Raw genomic sequence first — 25,195 nt, 5'->3', positions numbered from 1 at the left:
GCTAATGTTTTTGTATATTTCGCAGTATCTTTATCATTCGCTGCTCCACGTTTATACGGAATTGAACTATGGGAGGTTACAACCGCATTTGAATCGATATTTTTGCAACAGGTTGCTTCGCGTTCACTTGATGTTTCACGATTATCAGCAATAGCGTATTGCGGGGCATCATTATCCTCATCGTCGGAAACTTTGGGCCGCCACCTTTTTACAGAATTACAGATAGTGCCTAAAAGTGCCCTCAGTAGGAAAACTACTATAGCAGTAGTTTTATTGAAAAATACTTATATTTAAGTTAATTACCGGTGAAACTGGTTCAAAATTGCATATATATAATAAGTAAGCTATGATCTATATCTATATAAATCAAAGTCCTGACTGACTGACTGACTGATAATCAACGCCCAGCCCAAACCGCTTGCCCTAGAAGGCTGAAAATTTGCAGGAACGTTACTCATATGTAGTAGGCGCGTACTAAGAAAGATTTTTCCAATACGCCGCCATCTTAAAAAATGGCGACCAGAAATGTAAAAAATATTCTCTATGCGATTAAGTACGCGCGTTTCAACCGATTTCACAAATATTTAGTACACTGGTTTGCTTTAACCTTAAGACGGGCTGAATGGTCTTTCGGGCTCGATTTTTCGCCATCATTTAAAATGGCGCCCAGAAATGTAAGAAAATATTCTCTATGCAATTAAGTCCGCGCGTTTCAACCGATTTCACAAATATTTAGTACAATGGTTTCCTTTAACCTATAGACGGGCTGAATGGTATTTTGGCTTCGATTTGTTGCCATCTTTTTAAATGGCGGCCAAAAACTTAAAAACCCTTCTTTATGGAATAATGTCCGCGTGAAAAGTAATAAAAAATATCCCGACGGGCTGACGGGCAACGCCGAGTGCCTTCGCTCCTAGGGTGCTACAAAAATATTAGTCATCAGTAAAATCTACACATTCTTTATATCATTTTAGATGGAAGTTCTTATTACACGCGCGCGACGCCGCGGGTAACGGCTAGTCTATTATAAACCATTTTAAAACTTAATTCCGAACTAATTTACTTAAATTTAAGGGTGCCTACAACTTACTATTTTACAGAAAATGCTTATATTTAAGTTAATTACGGGTCAAATTAATTCAAATTTACTATACATAAGCAGAAACGTGTTTGGTTTAATATACACTACTTAAATAATTAATAATAACCAGCTATTATCTCACTTAAATTCAGGGTGCCTACAACACACTATTTTGCAGATTCATGGGTGCCTCCAAATATACTATTTTACAGAAAATGATTATATTTAAGTAAATTACGGGTAAAATTAATTCAAATTTACTAAACATAATCCGAAACATGTTTGGTTTAATATACACTACTTAAATATTTAATAACTAGCTATTATCTCACTTAAATTCTGCGTGCCTACAAGACACTATTTTACCAAAACGCTTTCATTTAACTTAATTTTGCATGGAATTCAATCTAAGTTGGTACATATACATTTGAGATTGCGCTGATTAATTTAAACGCGACTTAATGTTAATTGCGAGGTATTATTCTCAAATATATCGTACTTACAACTTTTGAATTTTACATAACCTGCGTGTCTACAGCTTTTGAATTTTACATAATCTGCGTGCCTACAAGACACTATTTTACCAAAACGCTTTCATTTCACGTAATTTGGATGGAATTCAATCTAATTTGGTACATTTACATTTATGATTGCGCTAAATAATTTAAACGCGATCTAAAGTTAATTCTGAGCAATTATTCTCAAATATAAGGTGCCTACAAATTTTGAATTTTACATAACCTGGGTGTCTACAACTTTTGAATTTTACATAACCTGGGTGCCTACAAGACACTATTATACCAAAACGCTTTCTTTTAACTTAATTTTGGATGGAATTCAAACTAAGTTGGTACATATACATTTGAGATTGCGCTGATTAATTTAAACGCGACTTAAAGTTAACTGCGAGCAATTCTCAAATAAATGGTGCCTACAACTTTTGAATTTTACATAACCTGGGTGTCTACAACTTTTGAATTTTACATAACCTGGGTGTCTACAACTTTTGAATTTTACATAACCTGGGTGCCTACAACTTTTGAATTTTACATAACCTGGGTGCCTACAAGACGCTATTTCAATATAGCGCATTGAAATAGTTGTTACGTAAAAACCACCAAGACTTTTTGTGGTCTTACAAGATATGTAATGCTTGGCATGTTTCGCTTTAAGCAGGTGATTGGCCAGATTTATGGCTTCTTTGTGCCCACCAATCACTCTAACATCTTTTTTTATTGAGAAATGTCGTACAGTCTCTTGAAATACGGTTTGTCTTAGTGCAATTACAGAGTAAAGTGAAGGCCGGCAGAGTCTTGCTTTATGAATATCTGAAGCGTGAAATGTTTCACTAAGGCTTTTATCTAATTGCTCAGATTCTGAAACTGTACCTTCTATGAGGGGTATTGTAGACTCCGTCTCTTTATGAGAGTTTGGCTATTGATCAAGGGTCTGTACTAGACACGGTTTATTCATTGACTTTTCTCATTGTTTTGGCGCGATATCCCCATTTTCTCATCACCAATGTAGTGAATAATGATGGGATATTCATTATCTACATTCCGTAGCGTATAAATTTCCCTTTTAAAATTAACTGAGTGAGCTTCTCGCCCATTACCAGTTCGTATATGGAAATAACGTTTAATCACTGCGTGATTGTCTCTATTTTTGGTGGATGCCTTTGCTCTCCATAACCTGCCATCTTGTTTTAGTATATATTCCTCTGGGCGATCATCATTTACCATTAAAACAAATAGGTTTCCGCCTTTGATCAACTCTCGTGGAATTTGATCTGACATATGTTTAAGAGAGCCATTTTTCGCTTTCGTCAAAATTTCCAATGCGCGCTTTAGAGATGCTAATGTTCAAATCAGTTTCACAGGGAGTCATACTTAAGTATTAAACTAACTTTATATCGACAGTCCACAGGTCACTTTCTTAAGTGTTTTGAATAGGAGAGCTTAAGAAAAAAAGGCCTAAGATTCTAGTTTTTTAAAATTCCCTTTATATGGTCAGAACGCAAAAACTGCGAGTCCACAGGGTCACCTATTAAGTGTTTGGAACTAGGAGAGCTTACGAACAAAACGGCATAAGATTCTAGTTTTTTAAAATTCCCTTTATGTGGTCAGAACGCAAAAACTGCGAGTCCACAGGGTCACTTATTAAGTGTTTGGAACTAGGAGAGCTGAAGAACAAAACGGCCTAAGATTCTAGTTTTTCAAAATTCCCTTAAAAAACTACCGCTCCCTTAGAATTGTACTATTCTTCAGGCTGTATCAAATTTACAATAATTTGGAAACGGCATATTAAAATTCGAGAAAGGTTATTTTATTTCGGAATTAGATAATTGTAAACAGTAATATTTTGGAAAAGGCATATTATAATTCTATAAAGGTTATTTTATTTCGGAAGAAGATAATTGTAAATAGTAATGTTTTGGAAAAGGCATATTATAATTCGAGAAAGGTTATTTTATTTCGGAAGTAGATAATTGTAAACATAATTTCATGGAAAAGGCATATCATAATTCGAGAAAGGTTATCTTATTTCGGAAGTAGATAATTGTAAACATTAATTTTTTTGGAAAAGGTGTAACATTGTTACACCACTTCCAAAATACTACTAACCTAAGTCTAACCAAACGAAACAAAACCTAACCTAACCTGCCCTAATGCTATTTAGTTGAAATAATCAACTTTGACCTAACCAAAATATCTGACCTAGTTCTTTTTGACCTAACCAAAATATCTGACCTAGTTCTTTTTGAGTTCATATAACCCTGATGGGCAAGCTTACACCATAATAAACAACTATGGTTTTTCGCATATCTGTTTATCCGCATTTTAGAGAACTGCTATAACGGTACGCCGCGTTTACGAGAACCGCTGTATCGGTAATTGCTGTGATGGGAAACTGCCATTTAGAGAACTGTTGTTATGAGGACCGCTATTATGAAATCCGCTCATAAGGGAACTGCTCATGTGAAGGCCTCCCGGCGATCCGGTGGCAGGAGAGGAGGGTTCTGGCGATCTAGTGGCAGGAGAAGAGGGTGCTGGCGATCCGGTGGCAGGAGAAGAGGGTGCTGGCGATCCGGTGGCAGGAGAAGAGGGTGCTGGCGATCCGGTGGCAGGAGAAGAGGGTGCTGGCGATCCGGTGGCAGAAGAAGAGGGTGCTGGCGATCCGGTGGCAGGAGAAGAGGGTGCTGGCGATCCGGTGGCAGGAGAAGAGGGTGCTGGCGATCCGGTGGCAAGAGAAGAGGGTGCTGGCGATCCGGTGGCAAGAGAAGAGGGTGCTGGCGATCCGGTGGCAGGAGAAGAGGGTGCTGGCGATCCGGTGGCAGGAGAAGAGGGTGCTGGCGATCCGGTGGTTGGTGAAAAGGGTGCAGGCGAAGAAGGTGTTGGCGATCCGGTGGCAGGCAGAGAGGGTGCAGGCGAAGAGGGTGTTGGCGATCCGGTGGCAGGCAGAGGGGGTGTTGGCGATCCGGTGGCAGGCAGAGGGGGTGTTGGCGATCCGGTGGCAGGCTGCTGGCGATCCGGTGGCAGGAGAAGAGGGTGCTGGCGATCCTGTGGCAGGAGAAGAGGGTGCTGGCGATCCGGTGGCAAGAGAAGAGGGTGCTGGCGATCCGGTGGCAGGAGAAGAGGGTGCTGGCGATCCGGTGGCAGGAGAAGAGGGTGCTGGCGATCCGGTGGTTGGTGAAAAGGGTGCAGGCGAAGAAGGTGTTGGCGATCCGGTGGCAGGCAGAGAGGGTGCAGGCGAAGAGGGTGTTGGCGATCCGGTGGCAGGCAGAGGGGGTGTTGGCGATCCGGTGGCAGGCAGAGGGGGTGTTGGAGATCCGGTGGCAGGCAGAGGGGGTGTTGGCGATCCGGTGGCAGGCTGGGAGGCTGCTGGCGATCCGGTGGCAGGAGAAGAGGGTGCTGGCGATCCTGTGGCAGGAGAAGAGAGTGCTGGCGATCCTGTGGCTGGAGAAGAGGGTGCTGGCGATCCGGTGGATGGAGAAGAAGGTGCTGGCGATCCGGTGGCAGGCAGAGAGGGTGTTGGCTGTAGAGTCGAAGTGAAGAGAGTGAAGTGCGCAACAGAAAAGTTTGGTATTTATTGGTGGTTTATACCAAGGTTTCCTGTCCCCGTCCCATGAGGGGCTACTATTTGCGCTAAAAGGAACGATCATACATATTTTTCCTCGACGAATGAGAGGGCTACTATTTGCGGTAAAAGGAACACTAATACATACTTTTCCTTCACCAAAAAGAGGTTTACCATACAAAAGCTATTGTAATTGAACTTTTGGGGTCAAAAGTCAGACCATAGACCCTATTCTCTAAAGATCCTAATCATTTGTATGAGAATCCAAATCTAAACGTTTGGATCGGCTCCATTTGGATAGGGCGCTTAAAACCGTATTCTCTAACCCAAATCCAAATCGACATTTGGATTTCTCGCCAAACCGTTATCCCAACGTCGTCACTTCCTCTTTCATTATTTTTCCATTACGTAATTTTCCTCTTTCTTTATTGGTCAATTATTTTCCCGCGCTTACTTTTTCATGACGTAGTTTTTCCTTTATATACAAGTAAAGTTTTTTTTGCGTTGAATTTTTGGAAGTACTTGTTTTGTGAAGCTTTTAATTAGTAATTTTTGCTAAAAAATTATTTCCGTAATGGGTGTTAAAGTGCGCACGAAGCAGCAATTGATTTACATTGAATTTTTGGAAGCTAATATGGATTTATTCTATATGGAATTTAGTGCTAGTTTCACTAAGGCCAAGTTCAATGCCCTTTGGGTTGAACTTGCAACAAGGCTTAACAGTTGTGGTGCAGGCCCTTCGAAAACAGTAGATAAGTGGAAGAAGGTATGTCTCACTTTAAGTACAATTTTATTTATAATTTATGTTACATTAAGCAATCTTTTTCGGTAGTGTTTTTCTGCATGGCGTTGCAACGTCAGAGCCAAAGCCTCCAAGGCTTTAAAGAATAAGTCTGGTGGTGGCCCGCAAGCCGAGCCACAAACAGATTTGGAGGAGCGAATTCTCTCAATTATTTGAAGGGGAACAGTCACGGGGCTAAATTCTGTTCCTGAGGCGGGGTTTGGCCCCCCAGTAGATGAATCAAGTTCGAGCAATGTACCACCGCAATCGGAGCGTCCATCATGCTCCTACGTCACTTTGGACGAGAATTTTGAAGTTGCGATGGAGTCTACCATGGAAGTAGGGGAGCCATTCGTTTCTGGGTGCGAAAGCATCCCAAAATCAACACCCTACGTTACAAAAAAACGAGTAGAAGTAAATGTAGACTCCACCGAGGAAGATCTCCCCAATGAAACTGTTTTCGAGTCAGTCGTTGAATCTGCCAGGAGTAATATTTCAATAATAATATTTCATCTGTGAAAACATAATATGTGATAACTTTCCAAATATCCATAGAATTCAATGATGAAAGGAAAAAAACCGAATAAGGTCTCGAAGAAAGAGCTGCAGTTTCTTTGGAGGCTGCCCAACAAGCCACCACAACAGAGTTGGGTGGAATTAAAATTGGGGTTGGTAGAGCTGCCACTGCTTTACAGGATCTTGCTCAGGGGCAGAGAGAGATGGCACCGGGGATCAAAGAGCTGGCGCAAGCTCAAATGAGGATTGCCGCTGCCTTTGAGAACCTTGCTGCGAGTTTCGCAAACAAATAGTTGTGTTGGGAGAAAATAAGCGGCCTTTTTAAGGGCCATTAGACAGTGACATACCGCCAAAATAAAGAGATTCGTTTTTTTAAGAATTGAATCGTCACGCATGATGACTTAAAACGTCGGATACCCTGTGACGAGGAGATTATTTTAAAAATGCAAACTCTTCATTTGGAGGTATTTACTGTTCTTATAAACAGACTAACATCGTGAGCATGTGCGGAGCATACTGCCTTCCCGTGGCAAGGGTTGAAAACTTCCTTTTGCAAGGCCAAAACATACACGCTTTTCTACGATAAATTAATTACACACACACATATATAATTAATATTAGAATTTAATTCATTTCAAAATTAATCCAAAGGATTTAAATCATTTTATTGGCATTATTTAGTTCCAAATTAACAAACAGCCGATATCCTAAATTAAGGGGACTGTAAAGTATCGCGGACAATTTTTAAGCGCCGTTTTTTTCTCCTCAATGGAAACGACGAACAAGTCTCTGTCACAACCTCTGGCCAGTGGGGTTGTAATTCCCATTACAAGGAGGGATGACGGAGGATGGGGGTGATCATCCGCCACAAATGGAGCGACGTCATCTTCCCGCTCAACCTCTTCACCAAACCCGTTCATCATCCACATGTTGTGCAAAATGCAACATGCCATGACTATTTGGGAGGCAAATTCTGGCAAGTAATGCAGCGCCCTAGCATTTAACAAGCTACGAAAGCGTTGCTTCAGGCACCCATTACACCTCTCAATGGCAGATCGAGCCTTACAAAAAGCCTCCATGAAGCGGAATTCTGGCGTACCCTCTTCCGCGTCAAAGATGGCACCCTTAACCAAGGGCTAAATGGATATCCACTATCCCCTACTAGAGGGATTAAAGTATTAATAATGAAATTCGAAATCCATACCAAGAAACTTTACCGATTAGCCAAGAGTCGTTTAAAGAGCCATTGAGTTAAGACTCCTGCAAGTTGGTTGGCAAATCCGTCGATCGGTAGATGTAGGAGTCGTGGCACGATCCCGGAAAGTTGGTGTTAGCTGATAGAATCAGCAAGTCATAGTCGCACACCAATTGGACATTCAACGAGTGGTAAGACTTTCGGTTTACATAAATGTATTCCGGAAAGTCTGGGTTGTTGTTCGTTGGTGGAACGATTGCGCCGTGGGTGCAACCGGTTGCACCTATAGTTCCGGGAAAGTTGCATTCCTCCTGAAAACGCATTTTTATGGCCGTTTTTTGCACCTCAGTCTTGGGAGACTTTATGTACTTATGTACAAGTGCCCCGTTGATCGCTTTCGTTACATATAGTATGCAACGACTCAAGCTAGACTGGCTAACACCGAGGAAAATGTTTTGACCCACATCTAGCTGGTACGATCCTCGTGCATAAAACCGCAATGCGATTAACACCTAATCATAAACCATTATTCACTACTGAAAAATCCTTTGTGGGTTTCAAATAGTGATTTTTTCTACCTTCAAATCTACTGGCAACGAGGTAGTTCGAACACCTTCAAGAGGCTCAGTCAACGTTCGGCAAGAGCCTAAGACCATTTCCCTTGTCAACCTAAAATTCCTCTTGAAGCGTAGGTCATCAAGCTCTCACGCTTGATTACCATCTCTAAAGACACGTTGGACTCGTAAATTGCGACGCGCAGCTTGATTACGATCATCAAAACGCAAACGTTCGAGTTGGAAAAATAGCGGGATATAAAAATGCAGGGTGTGTGAAAAAAAAACCTTTAATTAGGTAAAATTGAGGGAATGAAATACAAATGCAAGGCGCTTCCTTATTTAGACTTTAGGTTACTATTATCAATTAACTAGTCCATATAATTAATTTTAACAATTTAACTCATTTCAAAACTAATCTTTTCCTAAAGTTTGTGAACCATTTTCTTGAAATTTAGTTTAAATATTAGTGATGGCCGAAATGGTTAATTAGAGGATGTCTCTTGAACTCGATGTAATTCAAATATCGAGGTTTACCAATTATCTACTTAAAAAGATAACCTATTTTTAATTGCAAGTTCTCTCCCCGCTTGTTAAAGGGAGTTTTCCTCCGCGGTCTAACCCGGTTTCTCCTTTCCATCAAAACTTGCAGAGGTTAACGGTAATAGTTAGTATATGGCGCTGTAGGTTAGCTGTGGCATGGGGGCTAGCCACCACCCCTCTATGCATTGTAAAGGGACCCACCTGTAAACAAGCCACAGGCTTAGTGTGGAACTCCCTTCGTAGACAAAGCTTAGATTATTATTATTTCTCTCATTATGTTCCAAAACAACGTAAATTTTCTTATTTTCTGACACAAAAATTGGGAGTGTCATTCCCGAAGCTATTTCTACTCTTAAACAGAAATTTTTTAATGATATTAGTGGACCAATTTAAACTTCAACTAGTTTATCGTCCTTTGATCTAGTTCTTATAGAGGAAAGCAATCAAGTTTCGATAAAAGTAACCTTTCCGATAGTAGATTTTACTAATCGAGACGATTGCCGAGTATTAATATCAAAAGCGGATTATGCTTCACACATAAAGTACGTAAGTCCCACTATTCCATAGCTTTGGCCATGGATTTCATGACATTCCCGAAGTAAAAACTAAGCAGAGGAAAAAAAAAGCTTTTAACCAATCATAAGCCCCTAACCGTAGATAACCGCTTTAATGCCAGACCAATCGGCGACGGCTATTACTATTTTCTTGCATGGGACCTCGACTCGACCTCGCCGTCGACATAACCGGAAAGCTCGGAAGGCAAAATACCGTAATCGTTCGTTAGTCGTTATGTTATATTGAACGTTTTAAAGCTCAAGTTTCGAAAATTTTCGAGTCATTTAATAAGTCTTCAACTAAATATTATAAGATTTTTTTTAATTTCAACAGAAAAATAGCTCTTCGAATAATAGTAGACTTGAAAACTTCACTAGGCCTTGGCTAGGTATCAGCGGAATCCCAATTCCCGAGCCGCCGGCGGCTAAGCTCGCCGTAGCCGCGGGAATAGAAGACATTCCTCGTAAAAAACAGATACACGGCGTCTTAAAAGTCCAAGTAAAAGCTACCTAGATTGATAAAATCTTCGTGCCTTACTCCCAAATAATCTTTCCTATTGTGAATAGTTTTAACTAAAGAATATTTCAGACACTCTACTCAATATTTATAGTAGTTCCCTAATTTCAACAGAAAAATAGCTCTGCGAATTATAGTAGACTCGACGAAAACTACACTAAGCCTTGGCTAGGTAACAGCGGTATCCCGAATTCCCGATTCCCGAGCCGCCGGCGGCTGAGCTCGCCGTAACCGCGAGAACAGAAAACATTCCTCGTAAAAAACAGATAAACGGCGTCTTAAATAGTCCAAGCAAAAGCTACCCAGATTGATAAGATCTTTGTTCTTTACTCCCAAATAATCTTTGGTATTGTGAATAGTTTTATCTAAAGAATATTTTAGACACCCTACTCAGTCTTTATAGTAGTTCCCTAATTTACGTACCAGGTAAATTGGTTCTGAAGGCGGAAGGATCGCAAGGATCAGAAAGAGCCACGTTACCGAATTTTGTTCCTCCGCGTAAGGGGAGGTTCTTTCCTAGGAGCTTAGAGAATATCGTGTAGCTCTCCCAGGCACCTGTTACGTACTTCATGTGTAAAGCCTAATCGGCTTCTGTTAATATTAGGTAAATGCTCCATAAATATTTTAAACGCTACTCACAAATTTTGTTTTCTATTTCAGAAGAGTAATAAATGCTATCGGTGATCGTTATCGGACATAAATTCGGTTTTGGCTTAATTCTTAGAGGTAAAAATAGGTATAGTAGATAATTTTTGATATGTATTAAAGATTCACTGACACTGAGTTAAAAAATTGGAATTTTTATTTGGGTTAAGCTTTGATATTGACATCAGTTAAATTACGATACCGGCTCACGATGTTAGTCTGTTTAGAAGATAATTCGGAACTTCAAGTGTCAAAAGACAGTATCTACCTTCAAAATCGAGAGTTACCAACTTTATAACAATCTTCTCGTCACAGGAGGTTGAAATTATTATTATATGTGATAATTTGAGATAATGTTACAAAGGGGCTCAGACTCAGACCCTCAGTCAGCGTGGAGAAAAGGCCTCATACCATTTTACTTAATGTCGAGTCTGTCGTCCCTCGTCGCCAAATTCCTCTTCAAGCATAGATCATACAGTGTCTTCGCTTGTTTTGCATTTCACAAAATCATAATAATGCAAAAACAACGCATTGAACGCGTACATTTTTAGTAAATAACACAAGCTACTAGCCCACTACAGGCTATACCTCAGCCCCTAAAACAGCTGTAGACTACAGCTGTTTTATAGACGGAATAAAAATAGAGGGCGAAAACAACCCGTCAAAGGGAACGAAATTCAAATGCAAGGCGCTTCCCTTCTACAAAAAAACATTGAATTCGTAAATACCGACGTTTAACGCAATTACTATATTGAAATCTTATACAATTAAGTTAAATATAAGAAAACAAAGCACTACTTTCAAAGTCTAAACTTTAAATATTTGGCTCTACTAGATGGCCAAGTAACGGGGACAAAAACGAGAGGCAAACCATTATTTTTTATGAAATTCTAAAAATCAACGGTAAGCCAAGGCTTAGCGTAATTTCACCGTCTTTAAAAAAGTGAAATGTTTAGAATTAGATTGTACGACAATAAAATGGTGGAAAATTATGAAATTAGGCTTATATTAAGGTATGTTCCCTTTCAACCGAATTCCCAATGGACTGAAATCCCATTCGACCGAATATCCCGCAATGATTTTAGATTTCCAGCCCAATGGCTATATTCCCGATGGACCGAAATCCCAGTCGTCCGAATATGCCCGTAAAAATACATCAATATAACTTGAAATATTACAGCCGTCAGCGATTCGGTGGTGTAGTGGATACGGTGTTGGACTGCGAAGCGATAGGTTTTTGGTTCGAATCTCCGAAAGGTATTTTAATAATAATTAAAGTAAATGTTTCGTGATACTATTTAAAACGCTCTCTTTCATTCCTTTAAAGGCAGGATATATGGACAAATCAAAACAAATTGTGCATAAAATGAAGTATAGTCTTAATGGTAGTTTCAACAATGTCTTGAAGAACTAAATTGTTAATATTTTGGTTTCGGGTAGGTTATGCAGCGGCGCCGATCCTGGGGGGGGGGAGCTCCGGGGCCCGGGCCCCCCTGGGGAAATTCTGGGGGGGGGGCAGAGCCCCCCTTGGAATATGGGTGACCTAATGGGGCATGGGGGCTCAGGGGCTGTGGACTCAAGGGCCAACAAGGCCAGGAAAAAATTTCTCTAAGTCCGCTTAGCGGCTAGCGCTAGCCGCGAGCTGCATGAGATGAGAGAGAGAGAGAGAGAGATAAACTGGTCTGATACTATAACAAATTTCTATGGATCGGACTTTGACAAAAACCGCCTGTTGTTACACAGAGACATGCTTCTAGATACTGCGAGGTCTGAAAAAAAGACGCTTTGTCATGTAGCTGATGTCATTTCGTTTTTGCTTGAGCGCGAATCGCTTAAGACCATGCTACCAGAACTAACTAAGCTTTTAAGAATTTTGCTAACGTTACCGGTAAGCTCTGCCACTGCAGAAATATCTTTTAGCGCTTTAAAAAGGCTAAAAACATATTTAAGGAACACTGTGGGCCAACTGAGGTTAAACAACTTGGCTATACTACATATTTATAAAGGCTTGGCTGACAACATTCCCCTTAATATTCTAGTGAATAATTTTATCGATAAAAGCGATATTAGGAAAAATACATTCCATAAAACAAATAAATAAAGCATCAATTTTTGGCAAAAACTTTTATTTTGTTCTCCTTGAGTGCCTTAAAATGTCCAATGTTCACATTTAATTACCCATAGCATAATATCATTGGAATGTATAAAAGAAGCACCCCACCTGGCGTCAATGAGAATTTATCAGCGTTTTCATTTATTATTTTAAGTTGATGCCCACTACTTCAAAACAATCTTTAATTGTATGCAATTATGATAAAAAATTAACAGCCGTTATTTCCAAAATCACAAATCATGAGCCCCAGCCCCCCCTGGAAAAATTTGCTATCGGCGCCGCTGAGGTTATGTTCTGTTAGGTTCAGTTAGGTTAGGTTAGTTTAGGTTAACCGTAGGTAAAACGTACTTAAGTGCAATAATACAGTTTCAACTCATTTTTATTTCAACGAAAATAAATGATGTTAACATATAATTTTTAGTTTTCAGGAAGAGTTAGGTTGACAACAATTGTTTCAAGAAGAGCTTAAGCGATGTCTTCTTTGCTTTTCTTGGGGTTTTTGTTTTCTTCATGATAATTATTTATTGCATTTTGGTATCTTTTGTTAAATTCCGCATACTTCTTCAAAATTGGATAGGCACTTTTTACGGCGTCTCGGTCTAATTTTTGTCCATGGTATTCTTCTTGTAAAACTCTAATTTCAAGAAGGAATGGCTAGAAAAGAGGTTTTGCGTTAAATTTTTTGTTTAATTTGTGATGGAAGCCTTCCAAATGGTTGTTGGTTCTCAGTTTGAAAGTTGAAAAATGATTCCACATTGCCGGTTCATGTAGGGAGTTCTCCAACCATGTCTCCACGAAATAATTGAGAAAACTGAGGACATTGGGAAGATTTGACAGCGAATCACTTTCAATAAATAGCCATAGACTACCGTGATCTTCAATGGGGACTAATGCAAGATCCATTAATCGTTTCACCATTTTTTTAAAACATTTCATCTTTTCTGTAAGCGCTGATGAGTCCTTTGTTTTTCACTGCTCGCCATACTGACTGAGTAAAATGGAACAAACAACCTTTGATTGTTGCTGATGGAAATCTAGGGTCAGCAGCCCTAATTTGGAACAGCTCTAACTGTTTTCTTAAAATGGTCATGATTTAAGTTTGTAAGCTTCAAATGAATATTTTAAGGGCTTATTTGGAAGGTTGAAACTTCCTCTATCCATAAAACACGGCCTTAAGACTCTATCATAAAATCCATAGAAGATACAAGCATAATTACACAACCTCATATTTCGCATAATTTATTTTTTCCAAAATGAAGGGAAAGTTCTCCCATGGGTCTCGAGAAATAAGGTTTCACGGCCGATGGGAAAAACATAGGCTTACGAAAACCATTCCATTGAAAACTTCGAATGTTTCTCTTCACATTAAACACTTTAAACGCCAGGTTAGGCCTAAAATTTATTGAGAAAACTCGAATTAAAAATATGTCCTCATTTGCCTAAAATGGAACACTCCGAAACACGGAAATTTACTTTATCTTTTTACATCCATAACTAATGTTTTACTCGCTAAAAGACAACAAAAAACACCTTAGAAGATGCATCGATTCATTACCTGTCTAATAATGTTGGTCCCGTAAGCGTAGATTAAAATGCAGAAAACATACGGGAATTTTTAGCCCAGTATCCAGATTTAGTCATAAACGTGATGCCAATTTTAGTTGATTTAGCATTTTGGGCCGAGTGATATTTGGTTTAACTATACTTCCAAACACCGTATCATGACTCACTTGATGTAAAATGTAGATTTGACACAATTACGCCACAAAAACATAACAGTGTAGGTTACTTTGATCTAACTTAGTAATTATTTCATTTGAAATACCGTACATAAGCGTTAGAGTGCATTTAAATGAACATGAGAGCGCGCCAATTTTTGGAGCTCTAAGCAGATGACACTCAGTGCCCTTCAAAACCCATGTACAGGTATAAAATGGGAAGCGTTGGTCGCTAGATGGTCGTAGCATCGCTAACAAATTATAGGTATTTGCTTAATATTTGTTACAAAAACTCAGATTTTTTCGTATTTAAATTAGGGTGTTCCAAATTAGGACGGGGTGTTCCAATTTAGGACGGAGGCGTTCCAATTTAGGACGAACCGTTCCAAGTTAGGGCTGAAATCGACCTTTTCTAAAACCCATTTTGCAGGAAAAGTATGCGTCTTAGCAATCTGAAAATGGGTGCAATAGATTGGCAATAGTTCAAACTTTATGTGTTGGTCTGCTTGTTTACTTCAGTAACTTATTTGGTACTGAAAAATCTGACTTTCCAAAGAGTTCGAGAAAGTGTTCCAAGATAGGGCTACTGACCATATCTTTTATGGTTGATATCATTGATCTTTCAAAATCTATTTGGAACTTCACTGGGCTAAAAGTTAGTCCGAACGTTCCGGTAGCATCAACGATGACATTAAAAAGACGATTATAAACGACTTTGGAATGTCCTGGTAAAAGTGCCGCACGTAAACCAATGGTAGCATCATACCTTTGTAAGGCGAGTGAATTACATAGAGTTGAGAGACCTGTTTCGGATATGAGAAATGGGTGCCATCCATGAATAAGTACTCGGCTTCGCGAAGTAATTTCAAAAATTCTTCAGAGGCAAAAATTGAATTTTTTTCTACAGAACCATCCTCTTCTAGTAGAAAGGTTCCGCCAGCGTTTCCAAATTTGCGCCATTCACCTTCTAGATGAATGTCTTGACGAGGCAGGGGATTGGAAGGAAAGCTCTTTGAGCGATGTCGGAATAGAGTTGATTTTATTGATGTGAATTCTGGTAATATGGCGTGACATTGAAGCTTTTCCAATCCATCAGCAATCGCTTGACGTTTTGTTTCTGTGTTTGCATCTTTGAAGATGTCGAGAATGCGTTTTCTTTTATTACTAGGCGTTGTAGAGTGAACTTCTTCTATCATCTTTGCTTTGGCTTTCAGCTGTAAGATAGTTGTAGTGTCCGGTTCGTGGGTTGGATGGGTTTCTGGAGCCGGGCTAGTAATTAAACCATCCAAAGTAACGATTCTGATTCGACAAGACTGAGTTCTACAAGAATAGTAGCACGATTTATCTTTCTTCTTGTTAAGACGGAAAAAGTAACCATTATTAATGTTACGCTCCATTTTAATTGGACTTCAAATCAATGAATTGAAACTTTGGGTAGCTTAATATTTATACAGAGTGAGAATGAAGTAAAAAAGTCACGTTAAAAAATTGTAAAAAGTATCAAAATCATTGATAAGGATAAAAATATATTTAATTCAAAACCACACACTAGGTCTTCTTCCAGTTGAATAGAATTTCGGTCTAATGGGATGATATTATAAATAAAATCGCACCTTTTGGCTACGTTCGGTTGAATGGGACTCCAAAAAACCCCCTTCTGTCGAATGGGAATTCGGTTTCATGGGATTAAAGCTATATTAAAGCTTGAAACCTACTTTATATTATAAAAAAACGTCTTGGTTTAGACCAAGGCCGAAAAAACAAACGATATGTGTGAGGTTTATCATTTGACTGAAGTTTCAGATATTGCAATTGTTTTAGTTATTTTTATCCATTTAATCCTTAATCAATATTAAATTCAATCAACTGATTTTACTGATCCATTCCCTCTAAATTAATTGAAAAAATTACATATCTACGCTTTTTCAAGAACAATTACATTTTCCGAAAACATTTTATCATGAAATTAATTATTTTGAAGGGAGTACGTGTTGAGGGGTCAATATTGAATATTTGAAATATTCTACTGACTTTCTAAAAAGAGCAGGAGAACTTTGACATAATTCGAAAGGAAAATGTAAATATTTAATAGTGGATGCCAAACAAGGGTGTTGCATGAATTTATACCTTTAATTTCGTTAATCGAAATGGTACATTTCTATTGTCGCCTCTATGAAGAATAGATTGCACTGCAATTTCCCTCTCCGTGCTTTAGAATTTCTTAGTCATAATTCAGTCTTCATTTGAAACGTCATTTCTACATTGTTGGCGCTACTTGTACACCGGTTACGTATTACGTGTAATTATTTTAGTACGCATAAAGACCATTTCGGAAAACACACAGGGGCGAGGCCACCATTGGGTTATTCTCCCTCACACTAAGGGTCACTGCCAGACTGTGCCAAAGTTCACTACATGCCTAGCCTCTTGCCAGAGGCTAGTCAACTCTCACTGCCTATAGCGGGGCTTCTAGGCAAGAGAGAGAGAGAAGACCTCAATGGTGGCATCACCCCTGTGTTTTAATTATCTGTATGTAATTTCCAAAATGGTCCACTCACTTACAAATGAACACCGATTACACTGAGTGATCGGTCCTTCAGGCGCTAGCGAGTGTCAAGCCACAACCGTAATCATTCATGTACTCGAATGTTTTATAGTTTTAGGTTATTAAGGTTGGCGGACACGTCCGGAATAAGTTATTTATCATAATTTCTTGAACATCAGTCTTCTCAGAAACTTACTACAGATTTAAACTTTTTTGGTGCAAACTTCAAAATTTGTCAAGCCAGCCTTAATTAAAACTATGCCCGTCAAGGTGCTTTCAAGTTAGTAATCGACGACACGAAATCCCTTCAAAATAATTAATTTCATGATAAAATGTTTTCGGAAAATGTAATTGTTCTTGAAAAAGCGTAGATATGTAATTTTTTAAATTAATTTAGAGGGAATGGATCAGTAAAATCAGTTGATTGAATTTAATATTGATTAAGGATTAAACGGATAAAAATAACTAAAACAATTGCAATATCTGAAACTTCAGTCAAATGATAAACCTCACACATATCGTTTGTTTTTTCGGCCTTGGTCTAAACCAAGACGTTTTTTTATAATATCTGTCACTTCAGTCTTAATGTATTTAAAATATGAATAATTTTATTTTTGCTTTACCGTCATATATTTGGGGTTGATCTATTTCTAATTCCTTAAAGAAGTACTTAATTAGAGTTAATTACATTTAACTTATATCCAATAACATTGATTTTCATAAGCATATAATGTTGTACTTTATTTATGAAAGTTTAACAAGATGGCCCCGGCCAAATTAGAGCCCCATCGTTTGTAAGGCTCCATCTATCGAGGACATTCTATCTTTGGAATGGGTATTAGTTACCCTTAATCCCCATCCATTTAAAATCATCAATAAATCCCTATCACATTTAAAAGCATCAATAAATCCCTATCACATTTAAAAGCATCAATAAAAATCACCAATGAAAGAAAATCTTCATTAGTGAATAGCCCCTCGACGCGTTGCTTTTAACAGTGCTAAAATGATTGCTTGGAACCACTAAATAATCCCTCAAGTACCTACAAACACCCACAAGTACCCGGGGCAAGTACCTACAAGCATCCACAAGTACCTACAAGCACCCACAAGTACCTACAAGCACCCACAAGTACCTACAAGCACCCACAAGTACCTACAAGCACCCACAAGTACCTACAAGCACTTACAAGTACCTACAAACACCCACAAGTACCCGGGGCAAGAACCCACAAGTACCTACAAACACCCACAAGTACCTACAAACACCCACAAGTACCCGGGGCAAGTACCTACAAACACCCACAAGTACCCGGGGCAAGTACCCACAAGAACCTACAAATACCCACAAGTACCCGGGGCAAGTACCCACAAATACCTAAAATCACCCACAAGTACCTACAAGCACCCACAAGTACCCGGGGCAAGCATCTACAAGTACCCTGGGCAAGCATCCACAAGTACCCTGGGCAAGCATCCACAAGTACCCTGGGCAAGCACCCACAAGTACCTACAAGCACCTACATGCACCCACAAGTACCTACAAGCACCCACAAGTACCTACAAGCACCCACAAGTACCCGGGGCAAGTACCGACAAGCACCCACAAGTACCTACAAGCACCCACAAGTACCTACAAGCACTCACAAGTACCCACAAGAGCTCACAAGTACCCACAAGTACCTACAAGTACCCACAAGCACTCACAAGTACCCACAAGCACTCACAAGTACCCACAAGCACTCACAAGTACCTACAAGTACCCACAAGTACCCACAAGTACCTACAAGCACCCACAAGTACCTACAAACACCGACAAGCACCTACAAACACCGACAAGCACCCACAAGTACCTACAAGCACCCACAAGTACCCACAAGCACCCACAAGTACCCACAAGCACCCACAAGTACCTACAAACACCCACAAGCACCCACAAGTACCCACAAGTACCTACAAGTACCCACAAGTACCCACAAGTACCTACAAGCACCCACAAGTACCTACAAACACCGACAAGCACCCACAAGTACCTACAAGCACCCACAAGCACCGACAAGCACCTACAAGCACCCACAAGCACCTACAAGCACCCACAAGCACCCACAAGTACCTACAAGCACCCACAAGCACCGACAAGCACCTACAAGCACCCACAAGTACCTAAAAGCACCCACAAGTTCCTACAAGCACCCACAAGTACCTACAAGCACCCACAAGTACCTACAAGCACCCACAAGTACCTACAAGCACCCACAAGTACCTACAAGCACCCACAAGTACCTACAAGCACCCACAAGTACCGACAAGCACCCACAAGTACCTACAAGCACCCACAAGTGCCTACAAACACTTACAAGTACCTACAAGCACCCACAAGCACCGACAAGCACCTACAAGCACCCACAAGCACCTACAAGCACCCACAAGCACCCACAAGTACCTACAAGCACCCACAAGCACCGACAAGCACCTACAAGCACCCACAAGTACCTAAAAGCATCCACAAGTACCTACAAGCACCCACAAGTACCTACAAGCACCCACAAGTACCTACAAGCACCCACAAGTACCTACAAGCACCCACAAGTACCTACAAGCACTTACAAGTACCTACAAACACCCACAAGTACCCGGGGCAAGAACCCACAAGTACCTACAAACACCCACAAGTACCTACAAACACCCACAAGTACCTACAAACACCCACAAGTACCCGGGGCAAGTACCTACAAACACCCACAAGTACCCGGGGCAAGTACCCACAAGAACCTACAAATACCCACAAGTACCCGGGGCAAGTACCCACAAATACCTAAAATCACCCACAAGTACCTACAAGCACCCACAAGTACCCGGGGCAAGCATCTACAAGTACCCTGGGCAAGCATCCACAAGTACCCTGGGCAAGCATCCACAAGTACCCTGGGCAAGCACCCACAAGTACCTACAAGCACCTACATGCACCCACAAGTACCTACAAGCACCCACAAGTACCTACAAGCACCCACAAGTACCCGGGGCAAGTACCGACAAGCACCCACAAGTACCTACAAGCACCCACAAGTACCTACAAGCACTCACAAGTACCCACAAGAGCTCACAAGTACCCACAAGTACCTACAAGTACCCACAAGCACTCACAAGTACCCACAAGCACTCACAAGTACCCACAAGCACTCACAAGTACCTACAAGTACCCACAAGTACCCACAAGTACCTACAAGCACCCACAAGTACCTACAAACACCGACAAGCACCTACAAACACCGACAAGCACCCACAAGTACCTACAAGCACCCACAAGTACCCACAAGCACCCACAAGTACCCACAAGCACCCACAAGTACCTACAAACACCCACAAGCACCCACAAGTACCCACAAGTACCTACAAGTACCCACAAGTACCCACAAGTACCTACAAGCACCCACAAGTACCTACAAACACCGACAAGCACCCACAAGTACCTACAAGCACCCACAAGCACCGACAAGCACCTACAAGCACCCACAAGCACCTACAAGCACCCACAAGCACCCACAAGTACCTACAAGCACCCACAAGCACCGACAAGCACCTACAAGCACCCACAAGTACCTAAAAGCACCCACAAGTTCCTACAAGCACCCACAAGTAAGTAGTGTAAAGCCGCACTTCGTACCTCCGTAGGTGTAGAATGTAGAATGTAGGTGTAGAGTGTAGGTGTAGAATTTCAAGGTCACCCTCTCGCCACGCCCCCTTGGGAAACTCGCGCGCGCCCCCTGGCGCGCCCCCTCGCGGGAAAACTCGCGCGCGCCCCCTCGCGGGAAAACTCGCGGGCCCCCGCGCGCCCCCTGGCGGCTGCGCCCCCTCGCGGGAAAACATTGCGCGGGAATCTGGCAGTCCTGTCTACAACTGTCTCTGTGACGTCATTGGCGGGAAAATCTACAACTGTATCTATGACGTCATTGGCGGGAAAACACCGTGCGCCGCCTATTGGGAAACTCCTCCCTTCTACAACTGTATTTGTGACGTCATTGATAAGAGACGAGAATTTATTAAACGTACATTGCCAAGGGTTAATGTCTGTTGGAAGTTGCGCAATCCATTGTAATTTTTAGTTTGACTCAAAATTTCAACCTTTTTTCAAGGAGTTTATTTTGATTATGGTATTGTTTTAATGGTAATTAAAAGGTACACGTAAAAGCGTAATTAATATATAAGAAAATCATCTTAGACGTAATAGTAGAAAGCGTAATTAACCTCTGAAAATCAAAGTGTTACTGGTGTGTTAGCGTCTATTTGTAAGCCTTGGTTAAATTCTGCCTATAATAATCCAACAATTGTGACGTCATTCGAAGAGTTGTTGTATCGCGTAACGTATATTAAGGGGTGGCGGTAGTATAGACGAGAATGGATAGCTTTAAACGTACATTGCCAAGGGTTAATGTCTGTTGGAAGTTGCGCAATCCATTGTAATTTTTAGTTTGACTCAAAATTTCAACCTTTTTTCAAGGAGTTTATTTTGATTATGGTATTGTTTTAATTAAAAGGTACACGTAAAAGCGTAATTAATATATAAGAAAATCATCTTAGACGTAATAGTAGAAAGCGTAATTAACCTCTGAAAATCAAAGTGTTACTGGTGTGTTAGCGTCTATTTGTAAGCCTTGGTTAAATTTTACCTATAATAATCCAACAATTGTGACGTCATTCGAAGAGTTGTTGTATCGCGTAACGTATATTAAGGGGTGGCGGTAAAGTTTTAACATTGCTAAATGAAAATGTGTCAGGTTCATAACGATACAGTAGAGGTTTGGGTCGGTAATGGCTTACTGGAAAAGGACTGATACGGGTGTAGAGTTATACTTACAAAAGGAACAAAGATTTGACAGCTCAAACGGAATCAAATACCAGTACTTAGTTTCAAAATACAATCACAGAAAAGTAAGCGTGTGTAAATACTCTCCTTTCAAATCATTCGTATTCAAAACAATTCACATCTAATTTTTCTATTAGTATCGTACTAAAGTCAACGTTAGAGGCAGAGACTACCCCGTTTACAGGCCAACACCAAACGCCAGGACTCGTCCTAACGTGTCTAAACCTAACCTACCTCCAAGTTATAACGTTATTACGTAAGGTGGCGAGAAGAAATTCCACCACAGAATTTGTATTAGTCTTAGACGTCGATATGATGCCCAACTATAACCTCCACGAAATGTTCCTGGAGTATGCCTGAGAAAATAGGCTCTTTCTCGAATTTCGAAAAGATGATAAAACTGTTTACCTTGTACCCGCATTCGAAATGAAAGAAATAGCCCAAATACCCAAGGATAAAACTGACAACGTTTGGAAATGATGGGCGCCCACCTCTTTTACATCGAGCTTTGTTGGAAATGTCAGAAACATATTGACTACGAAGCCTGGTATAGAGAACCAATGACTAATAAGTTAGCTGTCATTTTTGAAGTCTTGTGGAGAGATCCTTGCGAACCTTCTTCTTCAGCAGAAATTCAGCGCCTTATCATGATGAAAGGTTTAGACAATGACTTTAATTTAAAAGTCAAGTAAGACCAAGATACCACCGTGTGTAGAAAGAAGAAACCATCGATAACTAACCCATTGATTGATATCTTTGTAGGTTTGCGAATTACACGTTGTAAGATACTAATTTTCAGTTTTAAATAACGCTTTTTGTCATCCATTATGGCCTGAAAATGGCCAACTCATTCCATAAAGAAAAGGATACCGATCAAGAAAAGAGCCGTATCTTATTTCGACAGTTCAAAACTGAACTAAAGGAAAAATATCCAGACTCCTCCAGGAAGTGCTACTGATCTCGAAGCTTCCATTTACATGACAAAAAGAAGTAATTTATCAGGTTAGTTTTAAAGAGTAAGTAAAAAGAAAATCAAATCTACCTTCCATTGTGTATAAAAACACTGGTCCCGGAAGCTTTGGAACAGATTTTGGCTGTTATGAAAAAACTGTCTCCATTGAGGAACTCTATTTAGATAATATAGGAGTTAAATGGTGTATATTCGTACAAGTTATTCTTATAATGACGTTATTTAATGTAAAGATTTGTATTTTAAAATAGGGATTTTGCTCATAAACTTGCATTGGTTTTGATAAGTAATCCAAATGTACCTTTTCATACTTTGGACCTATCAAATAACCTAAAAGAAGATAAAGGTAATATATTTACTAACGAAAAAAGAAATATCAAAGACAAATAACAACAATAGCTCTTCATTGTATTTCTTAATGAAATATCTCTTGTCAATTAATTGTAAAGAAAAACAGAAAATAAATGTTACCAATAAACATTGTGGTGAACTTTTTATGAGGATATTATTTCTGCATTTTTCATAATAGCGCTGAACTGCCTATCTGTACGAGGTTGAATTCAGGGTTCGTACAAACCTGGGAAACTGGGAAAACTAAGGCAAATAAATAACTTTCAAAAATTCAGTGTTTTTTCTTCTTGGCGGTCTAGTGTAAACATGTTTTACTGTGCTTTGGTGTGTTTTATTGTAGTTTTGTTGTGGTATAGTGTAGTTTTAGAGTGTTTTATTGTACTTTTATTGTGTTTTATTGTAGTTTTATTGTACCTTAGTGTATTTTTTTGTGTTTTACTGTGTTTTATTGTAGTTTTTTTGTATTTTATTGTAGTTTTATTGTACTTTTAGTGTATTTTATTGTGTTTTATTGTACCTTAGTGTATTTTATTATGGTATAGTGTAGTTTTAGAGAGTCTTATTGTACTTTTATTGTACTTTTAGTGTGTTTTACTGTGTTTTGATTTGGTTTTATTGCGTTTTACTGTGTTATGGTGTGTTTTTATTGTAGTTTTAGTGTATTTCAGTGTATTTTGTTGTAATTTAAGTTATTTGTCATAAATTCACAAAGTTTCTGTAAGACTCAATATCATATTGAACATAATAATACGTGGAACAAAGTATTTAGTTTATTATTAGTTTATTTAGTTTATTATTATTATTAGTTTATTATTATTATTAGTTTATTTAGTTTATTATTATTATTTAGTTTATTATTATTATTAGTTTATTTAGTTCATTATTAGTTTATTTAGTTCATTATTAGTTTATTATTATTAGTTTATTTAGTTTATTATTATTATTTATATATATTATGCATTTATAACATTAAAGTAAAACGAAATAAATTTCCTTACCTACATCCCCAATATAACTCCAAAATTATTATGATATTTTTCGTTTGAATCAACTAACCATTCCACGAACATCTGTCACGACAAAACGGAAACAGTAGGTGTACCATTTTTGAACGCTTTTCTCCCAATACCAGTTCAGTATAAATCTCTTCAACTAGAAAGTGTATTTTATTGTCCTTTTCGTGTATTTTATTATGGTATAGTGTACTTTTAGTGTGTTTTATTGTACTTTTAGTGTATTTTATTGTGTTTTACTGTGTTTTATTATAGTTTTATTGTACCTTTGTGTAGTTTTAGTGTTTTATTTTACTTTTAGTGTATTTTATTGTGTTTTACTGTATTTTATTGTAGTTTTATTGTACTTTTAGTGTATTTTATTGTGTTTTACTGTATTTTATTGTAGTTTTATTGTACTTTTAGTGTATTTTATTATGGTATAGTGTACTTTGAGTGTGTTTTATTGTACTTTTTGTGTATTTTATTGTGTTTTACTGTATTTTATTGTAGTTTTATTGCAATTTTAGTGTATTCTATTGTGTTTTACTGTGTTTTGTTGTAGTTTTAATGTACCTTAATGTATTTTATTATGGTATAGTGTACTTTTAGTGTATTTTATTGTACTTTTATTGTATTTTATTATGGTATAGTGTATTTTATTGTGTTTTACTGTATTTTATTGTAGTTTTATTGTAATTTTAGTGTATTCTATTGTGTTTTACTGTGTTTTGTTGTAGTTTTATTGTACCTTAATGTATTTTATTGTAATTTTAGTGTATTTTATTATGGTATAGTTTAGTTTTAGAGTGTTTTATTGTACTTTTAGTGTATTTTATTGTATTTTACTGTGTTTTATTGTAGTTTTATTGTACTTTTAGTGTATTTTATTATGGTATAGTGTACTTTTAGAGTGTTTAATTGTACTTTTATTGTGTTTTACTGTGTTTTACTGTAGTTTTATTGTACCTTAGTGTAGTTTTAGGTTTTCGTGACTAAATATGGTTTTTGTTGGGGCATGCAAAAACATTTTCTAATTTAAAATAGTCTTTTACAACGTGATTACCGTGACACCAATCGGGAATATTGTGCGGTAATTGTGAGGGGCGCGTCATAACATAATTGTACTGTAGAAATGAAAGTTTATAATGTGCTTTGTGCCGAAAGATAGTTTAAAAT

General features: G+C 38.8%; 1 long non-coding RNA gene across 5 annotated transcripts; it reads left to right on the top strand.

Annotated features, from left to right (window-relative positions):
• Positions 1–20,484: 20,484 nt before the first annotated feature.
• LOC149640194 (uncharacterized) lies at positions 20,485–23,167 on the top strand. 5 transcript variants are annotated; one of them, XR_016372264.1, is made up of 3 exons: positions 20,485–21,768; positions 21,841–22,391; positions 22,466–23,167. It is a non-coding gene; the product is annotated as an uncharacterized LOC149640194 (long non-coding RNA). The 5 variants fall into 5 exon arrangements; XR_016372267.1 differs by having other exon boundaries at positions 21,841–22,461; positions 22,569–23,167; XR_016372266.1 differs by having other exon boundaries at positions 21,841–22,461; positions 22,564–23,167.
• Positions 23,168–25,195: the final 2,028 nt, after the last annotated feature.

The sequence above is a fragment of the Phalangium opilio genome, unplaced genomic scaffold, assembly GCF_054372755.1.
Source record: "Phalangium opilio isolate 3A_F unplaced genomic scaffold, DU_Popi_V2 ptg000093l_1, whole genome shotgun sequence".
Lineage (NCBI taxonomy): Eukaryota > Metazoa > Arthropoda > Arachnida > Opiliones > Phalangiidae > Phalangium > Phalangium opilio.
The sequence above is the reverse complement of the archived record's forward strand: the minus strand, read 5'-3'. Positions and strand labels throughout refer to the sequence as shown.